General features: G+C 46.5%; 1 protein-coding gene across 3 annotated transcripts in view; it reads right to left on the bottom strand.

Annotated features, from left to right (window-relative positions):
• The window catches only part of P4HA2 (prolyl 4-hydroxylase subunit alpha 2), an 87,451-nt gene extending 70,801 nt beyond the window's left edge, over positions 1–16,650 (bottom strand). For all 3 annotated transcript variants that reach the window (XM_066591147.1, XM_066591146.1, XM_066591145.1), the window contains exon 1: positions 16,548–16,650. The gene's annotated coding sequence lies outside the window, so the exon portion shown is untranslated. The remainder of the gene's footprint in view (positions 1–16,547) is intronic.
• Positions 16,651–17,308: the final 658 nt, after the last annotated feature.

Genomic DNA, 17,308 nt, shown 5'->3' with positions numbered 1-17,308 from the left:
TAAAGTCAGTAGAAGGACAGCGGGGTTGTGAAGCAATTTTAAGTTGTGGGGAAAAACCCTTTAAAAACTATCTTGAGCATAAAGAAGTCCTGGAAGCAACACAGAGCTCTGATCTCAACATTGAGTCTGTCTAGGATTACATGAAGAAACAGAAGGATATGAGCAAGTCTACATTCACAGAAGATATGCGGTCAGTTCTTGGGTTTGGAACAACCTTCCTGCCCAGTTCCTTCCGAAAGTCTGTGCAAGGGCGCCTAAAAGAATGGATGCTGCTCTGGGGGGGGGGGGGGGGTCACACCAAATATTGATTTGAATTACATTTCTCTTTTGCTCATTCACTTTGCATTTGTTAATTGACGTAAAAAAAAACAAAAACAAAAAAAAAAAAAACTTTTGACACTTCTATTCTAGAAAACAATTTCACTCTGCAGCATTTTTTCCTTACCCCTCTAAAGCTTGCACAGTACTGTAAGTGTTTGTCACAGTTTTGTAATCAGGCATCTATGACAAGCCAGCGATGCCAGTGGAAGGAATTTTATTTTGATAGCTAGAAAATATTTGTTTGCAAGTTTTGCAAATTCTGGAACATTACATTACACTTGTTATAAAACATCTATTGTAACGACTGGCATATTGAAAGCTCCAAGCTGTTAGTAAATACTGTAAAATGCCATTAAATCAGTTATAATTAAGGCAATTACTCTAAATTAAAAAAAACTCTAGAAATAGATTTTGTATTAATACACTCTGTCAAAAGAAATAAATAAATAAAGCACCTAGTAGGTGCAAAACTCGGCATGCAGTTACATGTCAGCCAGATATACAAATTAGAGTTGTGGTGTGATTAGATGAACGGTCTTGCCACCTGAGGTCCTTAAAAGTGGTTCCAGCGTTGGTCTATAAAAAGGCTCAGAGGCTCCTTGTGTGTAGGGGCCTCTCCTGCTTGTGTAGGGCTTGTTGACTGCTAGACGCCTCTATGACAGACAAGAGATTTTGTCCAGTTAACAGCGTTTGAGAGGGGCAAATTATCGGAATGCGAGAAGCTGGATGGTTGTATCAAACAATTGCCCGCCACCAGGCTTGTTCTGACAAGACCATTAAGGAGTCTTGGGACGAGTGAAGGCACAGACACAAGGTAACAGGGCTGATGACACCTTTGTAAGACCACCAGTAGAGATGATCAGATGATCGTCCGATAAGCAGAAGCAGCTCTAACTGTTTTGCTGTCTGCCATCTAAGACAGGTGGCACCAACATTACAGACCCCTGTGTCTGCCAGAACCTTTTCTAGAACAATTAGTAGAACTGGATTGTCTTCAGCGACGAATCCTAGTTTAGTTTAGGCACTGAAAATGACCATGTTTATGTCCTGAGACCTAGTGGTGAGCGCCTCAATCCTGCCTTTGCTATGGAGCGCACACTGCCTTCATGCTGGTGTGATTGTCTGAGGGGGGCCATCACATATGATAGTCAGTCACCCCTAGTAGTGGCACAAGGGACAATCAAAGCTCTGTGATTTGTACAGCACATCCTGCTGCCACATGTGTGGTCTCTCGTGGCAGCTACCAAGAGGCATTTTCCAGCAGGATAATGCTCAGCCGCACACACAAGGGGGTCACAGGAATGCTCCCACAACATTGGCACACTTCCGTCACCAGATTTATCACCACTAGAACATGTATGGGAACATCTAGGACGACAACTTCAACAGTCTACGAATCTGCACGATCGGGAGGCTCAGTAACAGCAAATGTGGGCCAATATGATGCAGGATACAATGTGGAACCTGTATGACTCCATGGCCGCCCGTATCACATCTTGTATCCAAGCTAGAGGCGGAACAACAGGGTACTAGAGCCTCCATGCCCACACATGTCACATCTTACATTCAAGCTAGAGGCGGTACAACAGGGTACTAGAGCCTCCATGCCTGCCCATATCACATCTTGTATCCAAGCTAGAGGTGGTACAACTGGGTACTAGAACCTCCATGCCTGCCTGTATTACATCTTACATCCAAGCTAGAGTAAGTACAACAGGGTACTAGAGCCTCCATGCCTGCCTGTATTACATCTTACATCCAAGCTGGAGTAAGTACAACAGGGTACTAGAGCCTCCATGCCTGCCTGTATTACATCTTACATCCAAGCTAGAGGCGGTACAACAGGGTACTAGAGCCTCCATGCCTGCCTGTATTACATCTTGTATCCAAGCTAGAGGGGGTACAACAGGGTACTAGAGCCTCCATGCCTGCCTGTATTACATCTTGTATCCAAGCTAGAGGCGGTACAACAGGGTACTAGAGCCTCCATGCCCACACATGTCACATCTTACATTCAAGCTAGAGGCGGTACAACAGGGTACTGGAGCCTCCATGCCTGCCTGTATCACATCCTACATCGAAGCTAGAGGCGGTACGACAGAGTACTAGAGCCTCCATGCCTGCCCATATCACATCTTGTATCCAAGCTAGAGGTGGTACAACAGGGTACTAGAGCCTCCATGCCAGCCTGTATTACATCTTACATCCAAGCTAGAGGCGGTACAACAGGGTACTAGAGCCTCCATGCCTGCCCGTATCACATCTTGTATCCAAGCTAGAGGCAGTACAACAGGGTACTAGAGCCTCCATGCCTGCCTGTATTACATCTTGTATCCAAGCTAGAGGGGGTACAACAGGGTACTAGAGCCTCCATGCCTGCCTGTATTACATCTTGTATCCAAGCTAGAGGGGGTACAACAGGGTACTAGAGCCTCCATGCATTACATCTTACATCCAAGCTAGAGGCGGTACAACAGGGTACTAGAGCCTCCATGCCTGCCCGTATCACATCTTACAGCCAACCTAGAGGCAGTACAACAGGGTACTAGAGCCTCCATGCCTGCCTGTATCACATCTTACAGCCAAGCTAGAGGCAGTACAACAGAGTACTAGAGCCTCCATGCCTGCCCGTATCACATCTTACAGCCAACCTAGAGGCAGTACAACAGGGTACTAGAGCCTCCATGCCTGCCTGTATCACATCTTACAGCCAAGCTAGAGGCAGTACAACAGGGTACTAGAGCCTCCCTTCAAGTGTTCAGTTTTCTGCAATAAATATCCTTTTGCTCTGATATTGTAACCACTTACTTATGTCAATATTACAATCGCACATAAAAGGTTTCATTTGATTTTCACAACTCCTAGGGGATGGATTTTTTTTTACAATTAGGTATTTTGTTTTGGACATTGAAGAAGATTCTCTACTATTGATCTACATTAGTAATTTCAGATCTATAGTTGGCTGTGAAGGTCAACCTTTTCTACAATAATGCCAATCTTCAGATCAATAACGGCATGATTAACTACGACACCCAACAACCACCGAAAAGAAAAAAAAAAAATCTAACACTGCAGCTTAAAGGAGATGTCCCGAGGCAGCAAGTGGGGTTATACACTTCTGTATGGCCATAATAATGCACTTTGTAATGTACATTGTGCATTAATTATGAGCCATACAGAAGTTATAAAAAGTTTTATACTTACCTGCTCCGTTGCTGGCGTCCTCGTCTCCATGGTGCCGACTAATTTTCGGCCTCCGATGGCCAAATTAGCCGCGCTTGCGCAGTCCGGGTCTTCTGTAGTCTTCTATGGAGCCGCTCGTGCCAGAGAGCGGCTCCGTGTAGCTCCGCCCCGTCACGTGCCGATTCCAGCCAATCAGGAGGCTGGAATCGGCAGTGGACCGCACAGAAGAGCTGCGGTCCACGAAGGCAGAGGATCCCGGCGGCCATCTTCAGCAGGTGAGTATGAAGACGCCGGACCGCCGGGATTCAGGTAAGCGCTGTGCGGGTGGGTTTTTTAACCCCTGCATCGGGGTTGTCTCGCGCCGAACGGGGGGGGGGGGTTTAAAAAAAAAAAAACCCGTTTCGGCGCGGGACATCTCCTTTAACTTTTACAACAGATATTTGCCTTCAGTCCGTCTCTATCACACTTGTTCAAGTCAGCACCAAATGGTCAAGTAAGGCCTTTTTCACAGTTCAAAACACTCTTGCATATGATCGGGTCTCCTGTATGTAAGAGAATATAAAAAAGTTCCCTTTGGAGAGGTCGTCATAAACCTCTGGACTAACAAAATGTTAAGTAATTATAGGTTAGAGAAAATCAAGAGAAAGAGTCATTAACATTGTAACATGGTGCTAACAGCATTTTCAGACTTGGCCTAGCTCTGCTCCTCTTACTTTTTTCCTAAGTGAAAGTCAAACTCAAGGTCGAGTGGACTCGGTGATCTCATTCCCAATGAATGCATCTCTAAGTAGTACTTAGCTCATTGCAGAGAGTGTTTGATTGCTCCTATAAGAAATGTAAGACAGAAAAAAGGAAATCCTTCCTCACCCTATACGCCAGCATCAGATTCCAGAGCACGCAGGTGAAAGCCCCATTTACGTGGCATATAGTGTGTATTGTACACTATATAACACTGCCTCGTCTCATTCATGACTGGCCTGTTTCATTTTTCAAGAGGTTAATGAAGTTCAAGTAAAACACAGACACTTTAGACCAGCGTTTCCCTCCCCCATATACACAGTTACTGCCAGAAATGACTAGGAAGACTATAAAAGATCTTAGAGAGGTTAAAACTTTACTGGAGCCGCACAACTTTATTACATGCAGTTGTTATGCTTCATAAGGTTTCAGGCTTTCTGGGCCGTTCTCTTCTGTACATACATCAGATGGCTACACTGCGTCGGCACTGAATGCCCCAATACGCCAGGAGGAAAGAGAGTCATGACACCCTGTCAAGTATGAAGCCAGATGCATGGCCGCGGATACAGAAGATGAATGTAAAACTAATTGCAAAGAACTAGGGATGAAGACTTTTATTACAAACTTAAAGAAAACTTTTAAAACTTATGGAATGGAAAGCCCCTTTAAAACTTAAAAAGATTGTCCTACCAAATGACATTGTACCCTACTACCTTATTCAGGGACACATGGTCCGCATTACGAAAAAAATCGTTGTAGGATGTGATCAGTGTAACAAGCACTTGTATAATTCGTGAACTGAAGAAACAGTACAAGCAATATGAAGACACGACCGCAAGAGACAAAGCAACATTAAAGGCTAAGGCCATCAAGAACGCTTGATTTATGAAAGGACTGCCGCGACGCCATATACCTCTTTATTTACGAATTGCCAAACAAATAATATCCTATATTAGGGCTGTAAAGGCTGGTCAAATTCCAAACCCAGATAGCCAACACACATAGAAAAATGCTGCTTATACCCATATTTTTAGGTTGTTTTCTATTAGGCCGAATGCCAACGGGTGTATTTGCACTGCGGGATCCAGAGCGAGCATCGCAGCATGTCCTATTCTAGTGCGAGCCTCGCACGGTCGGCTTCCACTGCAGTCAATGGAAACCGCCATTCTGCGGTGAGTCGCAGTGGATCTGCATCATCGCCCACGTGATTCTCAGCACTGTGCATGTGTGGCGGCGCACTAGCCGGCACATTTGTAGAGCAGAGAGAAGAAGACAAGACAGGTACGTGGGGGTCAATGCCGGGGCACAGGGTCTGATTCCGCTGTGAGATTTCGCAGTCAGAATCCGACCCGGATGAGTGCATTCGGCCTTAACGTCCACAGAAGTTATATAGCCTATCCCACATGTCAAACACAAGGCTGCTGCCTCCTTTTAGGCGGTCCACCAGCTGTGCAGCTCTTGTCCAGCAGCGGCTGACCTCCCTCCCCCCCCCCCCACAGTGTCACTGAGGTGAGAGGTCAGGTGTCACAGACTGCAGGGTGAGCGAGTGGAAAGCCTCAGGCCTCGCTCACACAGGCGTTTTATTCCAACGTTTAGCGCTGCGTTAAACGCTGTACAACGCTCACATTCATTTCAATGGGGCTGCTCACACAAGTGTGAAAAAGTAGCTGAAAACGCGGCACAACTTGGTAACACGTTTTTGACAACGTTAAACGAAGTCAGTCTCTCTCGTTTTCAGCTTGACAGAAAATGCGACTTAAGACGCCGTTACGATTGATTGCCAACGCTGTTGAAAACGCCTGTGTGGAGACGCTTCAGAATGCGTTGTGTACTGCTGCGTCCCGACAAATCCCTACACACCATCTTGGGGCGTATGTACGTGTAAACCGCACCAAGTCTCGGATTGGCGCACACATTTTTTATGCGCTGTGTGTGAGAAGCACAATTCAAGGCAATGTAGAGTTTGCTACCGCGTATTACGCACACAAAACCCAAGCATGTAATACACGGTAGAATGCACTCATGTGAAAGAGCCCTTAGGCCGAGTTCCCACACAGCGTATTCCCGGCGGAAATCTCGCGCTTTGGCCGCCGCGAATAACCTCAAGATTTCTGCCAGGAAAGCGCTGCTTCAAAACCCGCGACACTTGGCTGCGGGTTTTGAAGCGGCTTGGCCGTTCGCTTTTCTGCTGCGGCCAGTACTCCCATAGAGGAAAGTGCGGCTGCAGCGGAAAAAAAAAAAAAAGAATGGACATGCTGCGGGCGGCATGTCCGCCTCACAATGCCGGCCTCTGCTGGCTTTGCCGCGACGGATTCGCAGTCCCCTGTGGACGAGATTTCTGAGAAATCTTGTTCACATAGCCGGCTAAACTGGGGATTAGCGGCCGCAGGCGGATCTGCTACAGCGAAATTCCGGCCGGAATTTCTGCGGCAAATCCGACCTGTGTAAACCCAGCCTTAGGATGTATTATTGGCCTGTGTATTCCATGGACAGCACACACATCCATTATAGCCTATGAGGCTCTACACACCAGCGGTGGTCCGTGGGGATAATGCTGTGAACCGCACACACCCGTCTGAATAAGACCTAAGGTGCGTTCATAGCAGCATTTTGTTTTCTGTTGTAGCCTAAAACAGGGAAAAACAGAAACCGATCCAGTGAAACCCCCATTGATTTATACCGTCTCGCTCAATCTAGATTGCATTTAATTGATGGAAAGAAAAGCCTGAAATGCAGGACTTTTCTCCATCAAAAAAAAAAGGATAATGGTGATATTTTGTTTTGGGCCTCATTTATCAATACAGTCTAGGGATACGTTCACACATTTTCTACAGCATTTTCACACCAAAAACAGAGGCAGCCCATTCCGACCTACCGTTCTTCTCACATTGCGATCAACAGCCCCTCACTTTAGCGCACTGCGCAGCCCTCATATCCCTCCCCCAGCTCCCGCTACTAAGCGCCGCGACCACCAGTCAGGTGATGTGTAAGTGGGTGCATTACCTGGTCGGCGACCGCACTGCTTAGTAACAGTTGTCGTGCGCTGCAGTGAGGAGCTGCTGATTGCGATGGCATAACGAAACGCACGACTTTCAAAGTCTGCACCGATGGTGGATTTTGACTCTGTTTTTGATGCAGAAATGCTGCAGATTTAGCATCAGAATTTTCCGCCGTGGAGAATCCACAGCATTTCCGCAATGTGTGAATATGCCCTTAAAAAAACACTGCAGCCCATGACAACCAATCAGACCACAGCTTTTATTTCTGAAACGGCTCTGGTAAAATGGAAGCTGCTCTGTGATTGGTTGTAATAGAGTTTTGGATAAATGAGGCCCACTGATTCTCTCATACCTCACAGATCAGATATAAAGATCACGGTGATCAGCAAACTATGGCTTCAGCGTTCATAAACTAATTAGTATTTGGCTTCAGGAGTTGGAATTTCCGCTTTCTGCAGTGAACTTGATCTTACCTATTAAGTGAGCCAAGTAGTTCGTCTTCCGCCACATTCACATGCTTGTAGCGGTGCGCACATGAATGAGTCATGTATTCCAGTATCAAACATCTGCAACAACGGCAGCAAGCGGGGTTTACACGTCTCCATTCACACACGGCGGAGGAGGGATGCACTTCTAGATACTTCACAGTGGTTTTATACCCTGCGCCGTTCTCTTACACGCTTTACATACGATTTGCTGCCAAGAGAACGGTGAAGACTGCGAGAGAACAGCGCCAGGGAAGCAACCGGAGTCCACATACCACATGGATGCAGCGCTAGTGTGTTAGAGCCAGGACCTCAGCCATGGCTACTGTAAAATCTCTGCCATATAGCTGGCATGCTGCTACTGGCAGCAATATTAAATGTCCAGTCAGAACGCAAAAAAAAGTTACAATGGATTTCTGCAAGAGGTTTTGTCTTGGATAAGGTGACTAGATTTTCGCAGGGTCAAAGCGGGACCGAGGGGTGTGGTCAGGGGCGGGGCTTATCACAATGTATGATTTTACCTCCGTCATTATAGAAAGAACAGGATCATTTCAAAAAAGACATTTCTGCTTCCAAAAAACAGTCAAAATCCTTACCACTGGTGCAGAGTTTGACTGGAAATACTATGTGACCCTCCCCCGCACTTTCTCCATAGGCTTCCCACATTCCCTAGCTTCTGGTTCCCAGTGGCCTGTAGTGGCCTCACCAGACGAGTGGCGCCGCACCTGACCAGGCCGCTGGGAACCGGAAGCCGGAGAGTGCTGACTGCGGTAAGCCCTTGGAGGTGGTGAGGGGGAGTGCCACATGGTATGCAGTCAGCTGCGGATATGTGGCTGATTTCCAGTCAAAACCCACACCAATGTGGCGGATTTTGACAGCTTTTTGGATGCGGAAATGATGCGTAATTTGCAGCGGAAATTTTCACTGTAGATATTCCGTAGCATTTCCGCCACGAGTAAACGTACCCTAAGTCAGCTTGAGTAGTACCAGTGTCCCCTATAACGGGCCCCAGTAGTAACAGTGTCCCCTATAACGGGCCCCAGTAGTAACAGTGTCCCCTATAACGGGCCCCAGTAGTAACAGTGTCCCCTATAATGGGCCCCAGTAGTAACAGTGTCCCCTATAATGGGCCCCAGTAGTAACAGTGTCCCCTATAACGGGCCCCAGTAGTAACAGTGTCCCCTATAACGGGCCCCAGTAGTAACAGTGTCCCCTATAACGGGCCCCAGTAGTAACAGTGACCCCTATAATGGGCCCCAGTAGTAACAGTGACCCCCTAGATTGGCCCCAGTAGTAACAGTGACCCCCTAGATTGGCCCCAGTAGTAACAGTGACCCCCTATATTGGCCCCAGTAGTAACAGTGACCCCCTATATTGGCCCCAGTAGTAACAGTGACCCCCTAGATTGGCCCCAGTAGTAACAGTGACCCCCTAGATTGGCCCCAGTAGTAACAGTGACCCCCTATATTGGCCCCAGTAGTAACAGTGACCCCCTATATTGGCCCCAGTAGTAACAGTGACCCCCTATATTGGCCCCAGTAGTAACAGTGACCCCCTATATTGGCCCCAGTAGTAACAGTGACCCCTATATTGGCCCCAGTAGTAACAGTGACCCCTATATTGGCCCCAGTAGTAACAGTGACCCCTATATTGACCCCAGTAGTATAAATGTATCTTACGCTAACCACAGATATATAAGCCCACTGAAATGGATGTTTTACCCAAAGATCAGATAGACGGGCTTCCATCCTCCCCATTAAAGGCTGGTTCACATGGCTGTAAGCACATTTCGGAGGCATAAAAAGGTGTATATACATGACTGAAAATCACTTGTGCCGGAGTAGGTCTTCCTGCATGCAGATACACTGCATATTTGTGCACACAAAAAATCTACAGAAGAGCCTTTGTATTTGCTGCAAAAATATGCAGATAACACGCAGGTTTCCTGCATATTCCCACTGGACCATTCTCCTCAATGGACGACTGCGGTGCTGAATACAAACCAAAATAGGGCATGCCACATTTTTTCACGTGATCAAACATCAAAAGAAAAAATACACTCATGTGAGCGAACCCATTGAAATCAGTGGGTTCTATTCAGTGTGTATTACAGGTGCAAATATTGTGACACGCTGCGAAAATACATTTGTGTGAATGAGCCCCTACAGTAGATAATTGAATCGCCATTGAAACAAATAGGCAGGCTCAGCAAAGCATCCATGTAGAAGGTAAAGTCGAGAGGAATAGCTGGTGGCCGACTTCTGGGTGTGCGGCCAGAATTTGGGCTTATTCACAAGGCCATGGTCGTGTTCTGTCTGAAGAGTCGGACAAATAAGGAAAAAAGACACTGGACAATAAACGGACACATCCCTGTGCTGCGTAGAGTCCACACCACCCCATATACTGCATGTTTTTATGCTCAGCTGTGAAAACCGAAGAGAATAAGGACATGCTGTAATTTTTTGCACACAAGTGATCCATGCAGAGGAAAAAAATAAAATCACACGTCTGAAGAGTTTTTATTCTGCATCTCTCAACAATGGATTTGTGAATTACAGTCTGTGTCCATGTGCCGTCGGCTTTTTTGCTTGCCAGCCCATTGACCTAAATGGGTGAGTTTTGTCTGCAAATCATATCAGAATAGTGCATTTTACAATTTTTGCCACATGGACTGTGTGAAACAACCGATGTGTGAATTGGTTCTCTCACTACTATGGGTCTGTGTACAGAGTCTAGATCATTGGAGACCCGGACAGCACATGGAGCGAAAATAGGTTCATGGGGTTTAGTTTTTAAAGTTATTCTTGAAACTGAATTAGCTACGTGGATTAAGCAGAAAAATTATTTGGGATATAGATTTGATTAGCTAGATTTCCAGACACTCAGTGCCAGACTAATATCACTGACTCACATGGACTGATCTGTAAACTTCCAGGCCGCTATGACTAACTGTAAGGCTATGCTCACATATCAGAGCCTCCATCGCAAAGCCAGCATGAAATGCATGCAGGTCTTATTCATTAGGTAAAATGCCGGACAGCCGAATGGAAACCGAATAATAGTCGATGGGGTCTGTTCGGTTCAATCATAAAAAGGATCTGTTTGGTCAGGGATTCCCCTTTCCTGCTCACATAATGGAGCAGAAAAACAGAATCCCCTACCGTAAGTGTGAAAATACCCTAAAACATGGTATGATGTGGAGTTTTTAGATAATCCGTGGCAAAAAATGTCTTTGATTGCTGCCATGGATTAGCCAGCGGATCTGCAAGCGGATTACCCTCATTGGAATCCACAGCACAGAATCCCCACAATAATTGACACACATTGGATTTTTTAAATCCGCAGCGTGGTCATTATTCCGATATCCTCCTGAGTGTGCGGATGGGGGATAAAATACAGTATACACATGCAGAATGTTAATGATATGGCCTAAGTCTGTAACCTGCCACTTCCCTGGAATGTAAAGAGCAGCGGAATAAATTCTAATGAAAAATACTAAAATTCAGAACTGATCTTTTTTGGTAAGAGCCACTTATGTGTTATTTTATGTGCAAGAGAGAAGAACAGAGTCTTGTACAGAAGTTTTATCCTGAGGCCCTGAGTGTTACTGAGTGTCGGAGAGGCCCTGGGACCCCGTTCATGTAAACAGACGGCACTAACGTAAACCATTGGTGCAGACAGTCCGGTGAAAAGAGTCAGCTGGAGCTACTAGTAATGGATGTTAGTCAAAGTGGCAAAGGTAACGTTCACTGCCCCCAGGAAAAATAAAAAAATACTAAAACTTTCTCAATACATTAGGCTGGGTTCACACAGCCATAACACAAAAAGCTGCGGTGCTCATGCAGCGTTTTACAGCTCTAGAGCCAGCGGTGACCCGATGTACTGCCGCACATGGTGACGAAATTGTACTGCACATGACAGCGTATCTCATGCACGAATGGGTGTGCGCATATACACACCCATAGAGAACAAAGGGCTCTATCTCGCATATAGACGCGGCACAATAGAACGTGTTCTTTTTTGCACTCGTGTATTACACATTTTTGACACGCTAATGTGATTGGAACTGCATAATGCAATGTAATTGAATGCCTGCAAGTAACTGCATATCACACGGGCGTACAGCGCACATGTAATACGCGGTAACCATATGTCTATGGAAGCCCGGCCTTATATGCCCTCAAGATTAGTTCCTATAAAAACCAGAGCTCATCCCGCAAAATCCAAGGGGTCATACAGCTACATTGACGAAAAATAAAAAGTTTATGACCGCTGAACACAAAAGGGGTTTTCCAAATTATTTTTATCATAGAGTTGTGGAACTCCATGCCTAAAACGATATAAAAGAAATATCCTCACCGTAGCGCCAAAATTCGAATGAATTCCCTATGGATGCAAGACGTTTTTGTGTCAAAACAACCTGCCATCACTTCGGGGACTGTTTTCAATGGGAGACCTCGCACCGCCTGTACGTAGCCTGTGGTGCGATGCTGCGGCCAGCCCCGTTGAAAACAACGGGCAGTGCAATGCGAGAGCATGTAGATAGAACATGCTGCGATTTGATTTCTGCATCGCATCACAGTGCCACGCAGGAAAATAAAAGAACTAGGGTTCATATATGTGCCAGATGTGTGCGTCTCGCAAGGCACAACTCTTGAGCAATTTGCTCGCCCATGTGATGGCAGCCTAAAAGGTAACAGAGTTACATAAGACAAATTCAAAATCTCTAATAAAAAAAAAGTTACATTTTCGGGAGGGTTTATCCAATTTTATAGTGACTGCTGTGGGGTTAAACTTTATTCAGAGACAGGGTGAAAGCGCCAAAGCTTTAGATTATGTGGATTGATGTTGCTTGTATGCAGTATTTTGCCAATTAAAGTTTCTTTCTTTAAAATTTACTTCTGCCTGAATTTTAAGATTATTGCAAAAAAGCCCGTTTCTATCAATCTGGCCAATACTGCAGATACTGCTGGAATCCCGGAGCGCTACCACGTTACCGTCTGCACCAATGTGGAAGCCGCCTGTGTCTGCAGGTCACGCTGGATGTCTTGTTCGGAGCGCACAGTTTTTTCTCCAGAATTCCCATCTGTGTAACAAACTGCCTGCATCATCTACTTCCCAGCCAAGAATGATTTATCTCTGCAAGTGATTATAGCCAGAGAAATTAGGAGAAGTTTACAAAGAAACGGAAGAAAATGGACTGAGGCTCCAGAGAAGATCGGCTGCCACAGGACTAGAACTGACGACTTTCAGGAATCAAATGACCAAAACGAAGGTTATGCTCCAATCAGGGTTAGGACGGCGGCACACGGGCACAATTTATACACACACACACACACGAGTGCATCGTTTTTGCAGAACAAACAATGATCTTTTTTCATGCGCATTGGCGTATTTTACTGAACTTTTTCGCAGGCAACACATGTACATTTAAGGGCGACAAAAATATGTCGATTGAAATGGCCAATTAGTCTAATGAGTTCCAGTTGTGTTCTTTTTCCCTACAGAATGAAGGCTTATTCACACGAACGTATATCGGCTGCCGTTGTTACGGCCGGCCGATATATGCCACCATCTGAGCTGTCTTCCCCTTCCCTCTCCTCCGGCTGTTTGCAATGGGAGGGGGCGGAGCTACTCTCCCGCCCTTGTTCGCAGCCAGCAATGGGAGGGGGTGGGGCAGAGATCATCTCCGCCCCCATCCCATTGCAAACAGCCGGGAGGGGGAAAGAGAGAGGCAGAGAGTTGGCGAGGGGAGGGGAAGACAGCTCAGATGGTAGCGTATATTAGCCGGCCGTGAAAACAGCGGCTGATATACACTCATGTGAATAAGCCCTAAAGCTGTGCTTCACGCATTTCCTAACGTACTTAGCGCACATTTATGCATCCCCATTGACTTTTGGCGCACAAATGTGCAGGAAGATAGCGCATGCTGCGTTTTCTTTTTTCGTGCGACCGAAATGTGCAGGAAAATACGCTTATGTGAACAAATCTATTGAAATCAATGGCACATGCTCTCTGCTCCCCCATGTCTGTCTGGATCGTTTAATAAAGACTGACATTTTTTTACCCAAAGCTGAGCTTTCCCCCTTCTCCTGTGCGTTGAAATCAATGGGTTCTATTCTCTGCATATTGTGCGTGCACATTTTGCGCCCGTTTGACACAACGTTCATGCTTTCTATTTTTCTGTTCAATAGAAAACCAAAAAGTGAGATCTATCATATGTATGATGGACCAATACGACGCTGGACAGGATCTAGTGGGGTCCATCTGCTTTCCATCATATCATCCGGCATTTTATCACTAAAGCCAATAAATGACCCACTTATTGGGTGATCAGGGGGTGAAAGGCTGACAAGACCACATTCAAATGGTTCCCAGAGGAAGGAAAAAAAACTAATGAGGCAGAAGCCAATTTACCCCATTTTGGAGGGGAAAAAAATCCTTTCTGACTCCATAATGGCAGTCAGAATAATCCCAAGATCAATATTTGAAAAGTTCCTACCAGACTCCAAGCCCCGGATCAACAACCCCGCTGGTTATTTAATGTCTGTATCCTGTAATGTTGTAGCGCTCTATTTAGACATCTAGTCCCCTCTTAAACTCCTGCATTGATTTTGCCATCACCAGGTCGGCATCATAAAGAATACACAAGTCTAACGAGTCGCTATTGATAAGTCTCCCTCAATAACATCACGGATCACTACATCACCGCAAATAAATTACAGCAGTGTCAGGTACTTTCTTGCAGTGCCAAAAAGCATCACAGCGCACGTTATTCCAAAACTTCAAAAGAACTAAGAACTGCAGCCAGATCTAGAACTTGTGGGAGCCCTCCTGGCATCTGGCTGTCCGACAGGAATGTTACAGATTAGTGTTTTAGAACAGAAACAAATGTATCAGCCAAAAGTAAACATTGCCTAATCCAGGTGCTACACATATGATGACTGGAGGTACAACCACTGGGACCCCCGGGGTCACAGAATGGAGGTTCTGAGCCCCCATGTGAATTTAGCAGTACAGGCACACTACACACCATTGTCTATAGGACTGACGCAGACATGTGGATTTTGTAGTCATTTGTCACATTCATTCTATTCATTGCAAAGGGTGAAAATCTGCAAGGAGAATGCGGGGATTTAAAGGGGTTCTCCACACAAACTACCTCTGATCATCAGGACAGCTCATCAATCAGAACGTGGATAGCAGGAAACTGCAATGAAAACATAATAGGGGACTACGTGTGGGGACTAATCTGTGACAGCCATCTAACACACCCTCGCAAAACTACACATTTCTAGGTTCCTTTTCACCCATTTGTAGCATTTTGGTTAAATATACAATTGGTTTGATATACAGTTGTGTTTTCTTATCCTTTTTTTACCTGAAATTCAAAAGCTTGTAATTTTCCAATTTAAATATGCCAATTTTAACCTTTCAATGTGCAGACAATAAAAACAAAGTTTTTGTAGTTTACTAAACTTTTTCCATGTTTTTATGATAGAAGCAATTAGGAAATTACATATATAACCCAGGAACAAAAATCATCGTACATAGTGATGGGCTGGGGTCTGCCACTTGGGACTGCAGATGATTGGGCGCCCGCTGTCAGCGCCAGGATCGGAGCAGAAGCTGCAGCTCTGATCCTGGCATACTGGCCAGCACTTGTAACTGCTGCAGGCTGCAGGCTCATTAACATCTATGGAATCTGTGCCTACAGTTACAAGTGGCAGTCACTACACCAGGGGCAGAGAGTCACCTTCCACTCCGACCTCTATGTATCCTGGCACTGCCAGCGGGCACCTGATCAGCTAGGGTCCTGAGCGGTGGACGGCAGCTGATCAACTATTGATTACCTATCTGCAAGATGGGATATCTTCAGCCTGCAGTTACCAGTGGCAGTCACTACACTGGGGTCAGAGCATCAGCTTCCACTCCGACCCCTATTCATCTTGTCACTGACAGCAAGCGCCAAGGACCTGAGCGGCGGACAGCAGTCGAACAACTATTGATGATGTATCTGCAAGACAGGATATCTTCAGCCTGCAGTTACAAGTGGCAGTCACTACACCAGGGGCAGAGAGTCACCTTCCACTCCGACCCCTATGTATCCTGGCACTGCCAGTGGGCACCTGATCAGCCAGGGTCCTGAGCGGTGGACGGCAGCCAATCAACTTTTGATGACCTATCCTGTGGATAGTATTTTGCATGTAAAACCCCTTTAAATTCTGCATCGCAGGTCATTTTCTGCAGCACATGGATGACATTTGTTATACTCTCATCCTCTCTGCCATTACTGGAGCGTGATATGGATTTTTCTTCCATAAATCCGCAGCACTCCGGCTACGTGCAGATGTAATAACGCAGTAACGTAACCTGCATCCCAATGTAAAACAGAGGTAAGACGTTACTATAGGGCATTGGGCATAACTACCAGTACTGGCAGAGAACAGGGCATCGTGCGCTATATACCCCAATACTGCAGAATACGGCGCACGCTGCTCAGCAACTTTGGGATATACAAGAAGTGACGGATGCAAAGCGCATATTTCCCTTGCCCTTTCTGACAAGTGTGGCTCATATTACTATATAATAACACATAACCTGCGCTGACAACACTTCTTTCTGTACAGCAGAAATAAATCTCGGTCAATGGCATACTCAGCTCTGCTACACAGCGCGCACTGTATGGTGCATGCGGTGACAGCACTGCACACAAGAGCACACCTCTGGGCATGGCACCACTGCATGTTGTCACAACTTTCTGGCATGTTCCCCCCGTGCCCCTCCAGTCCCTGCCCAGCGCCCCCATCATGCCACCTACTTGCTTCAAGATGCCCGGGTCCCGCCGCTCACCGCTGAGGGTAGCGCTCACTATGGCAGTCTGTGTACAAGGGAACCCGACTCCCTCTGGCAGCCCGCCCCCGAGTCACGTGTCATCCGGCCCCGCCCCCAGTGCGGCTCGTGCAGCAGGTCACGGCGCGCTGTGGTGTACAGCTGTGTGCTGTTGGCATGGGCTCGTCCATGCTGTAGGGAGGCTGTGTGCTGCCGACATGGGCTCCTCACCTCCACCGGCTCATCCATGCTCTCCCCGAGCCGTGGGCGCTCAGGAGCCTGAAGCCATACACAGGTGAACGGGAACAACCGTGAGAATAGGCTTCCCGTGGAAATAGAGACTGTTATCGTGACAGAACGTGATGTCATGACAGTTCGGCCAGTGTTTCTAAACTCCAGTCCTCACTAAAGGAAATCCTGACCTCCTGGGGTCCATGATGACTGGAGATGGGACCACTTGTTTAAGCAACCAGGAGCCTTAGGGGGCCAATAAGGCCTCTCCTCTCCATATAGGGAGCCCAGTCGTATGAATAAAGCATTATAGTTGTGGGCCCTGTTACAGGTTTTGCATTAGGGGCCCAGAAGCTACAAGTTATGCCTTTGTGTTAAAGGGGTTGTCTCGAGGAAGCAGCGACATTTTTTTTTTGCCCAGTCCCCCTAATTAAAGGGGTTGTCCCACCCCGAAACGTTTTTTTTTTCAACAGCCCCCCCGTTCGGCGCGAGACAACCCCGATGCAGGGGTTAAAAAAG

Source organism: Eleutherodactylus coqui, chromosome 2 (genome assembly GCF_035609145.1).
Source record: "Eleutherodactylus coqui strain aEleCoq1 chromosome 2, aEleCoq1.hap1, whole genome shotgun sequence".
Classification (NCBI taxonomy): Eukaryota; Metazoa; Chordata; class Amphibia; order Anura; family Eleutherodactylidae; genus Eleutherodactylus; species Eleutherodactylus coqui.
Note: the sequence above shows the minus strand (reverse complement) of the source record. Positions and strands in the feature narration are given on the sequence as shown.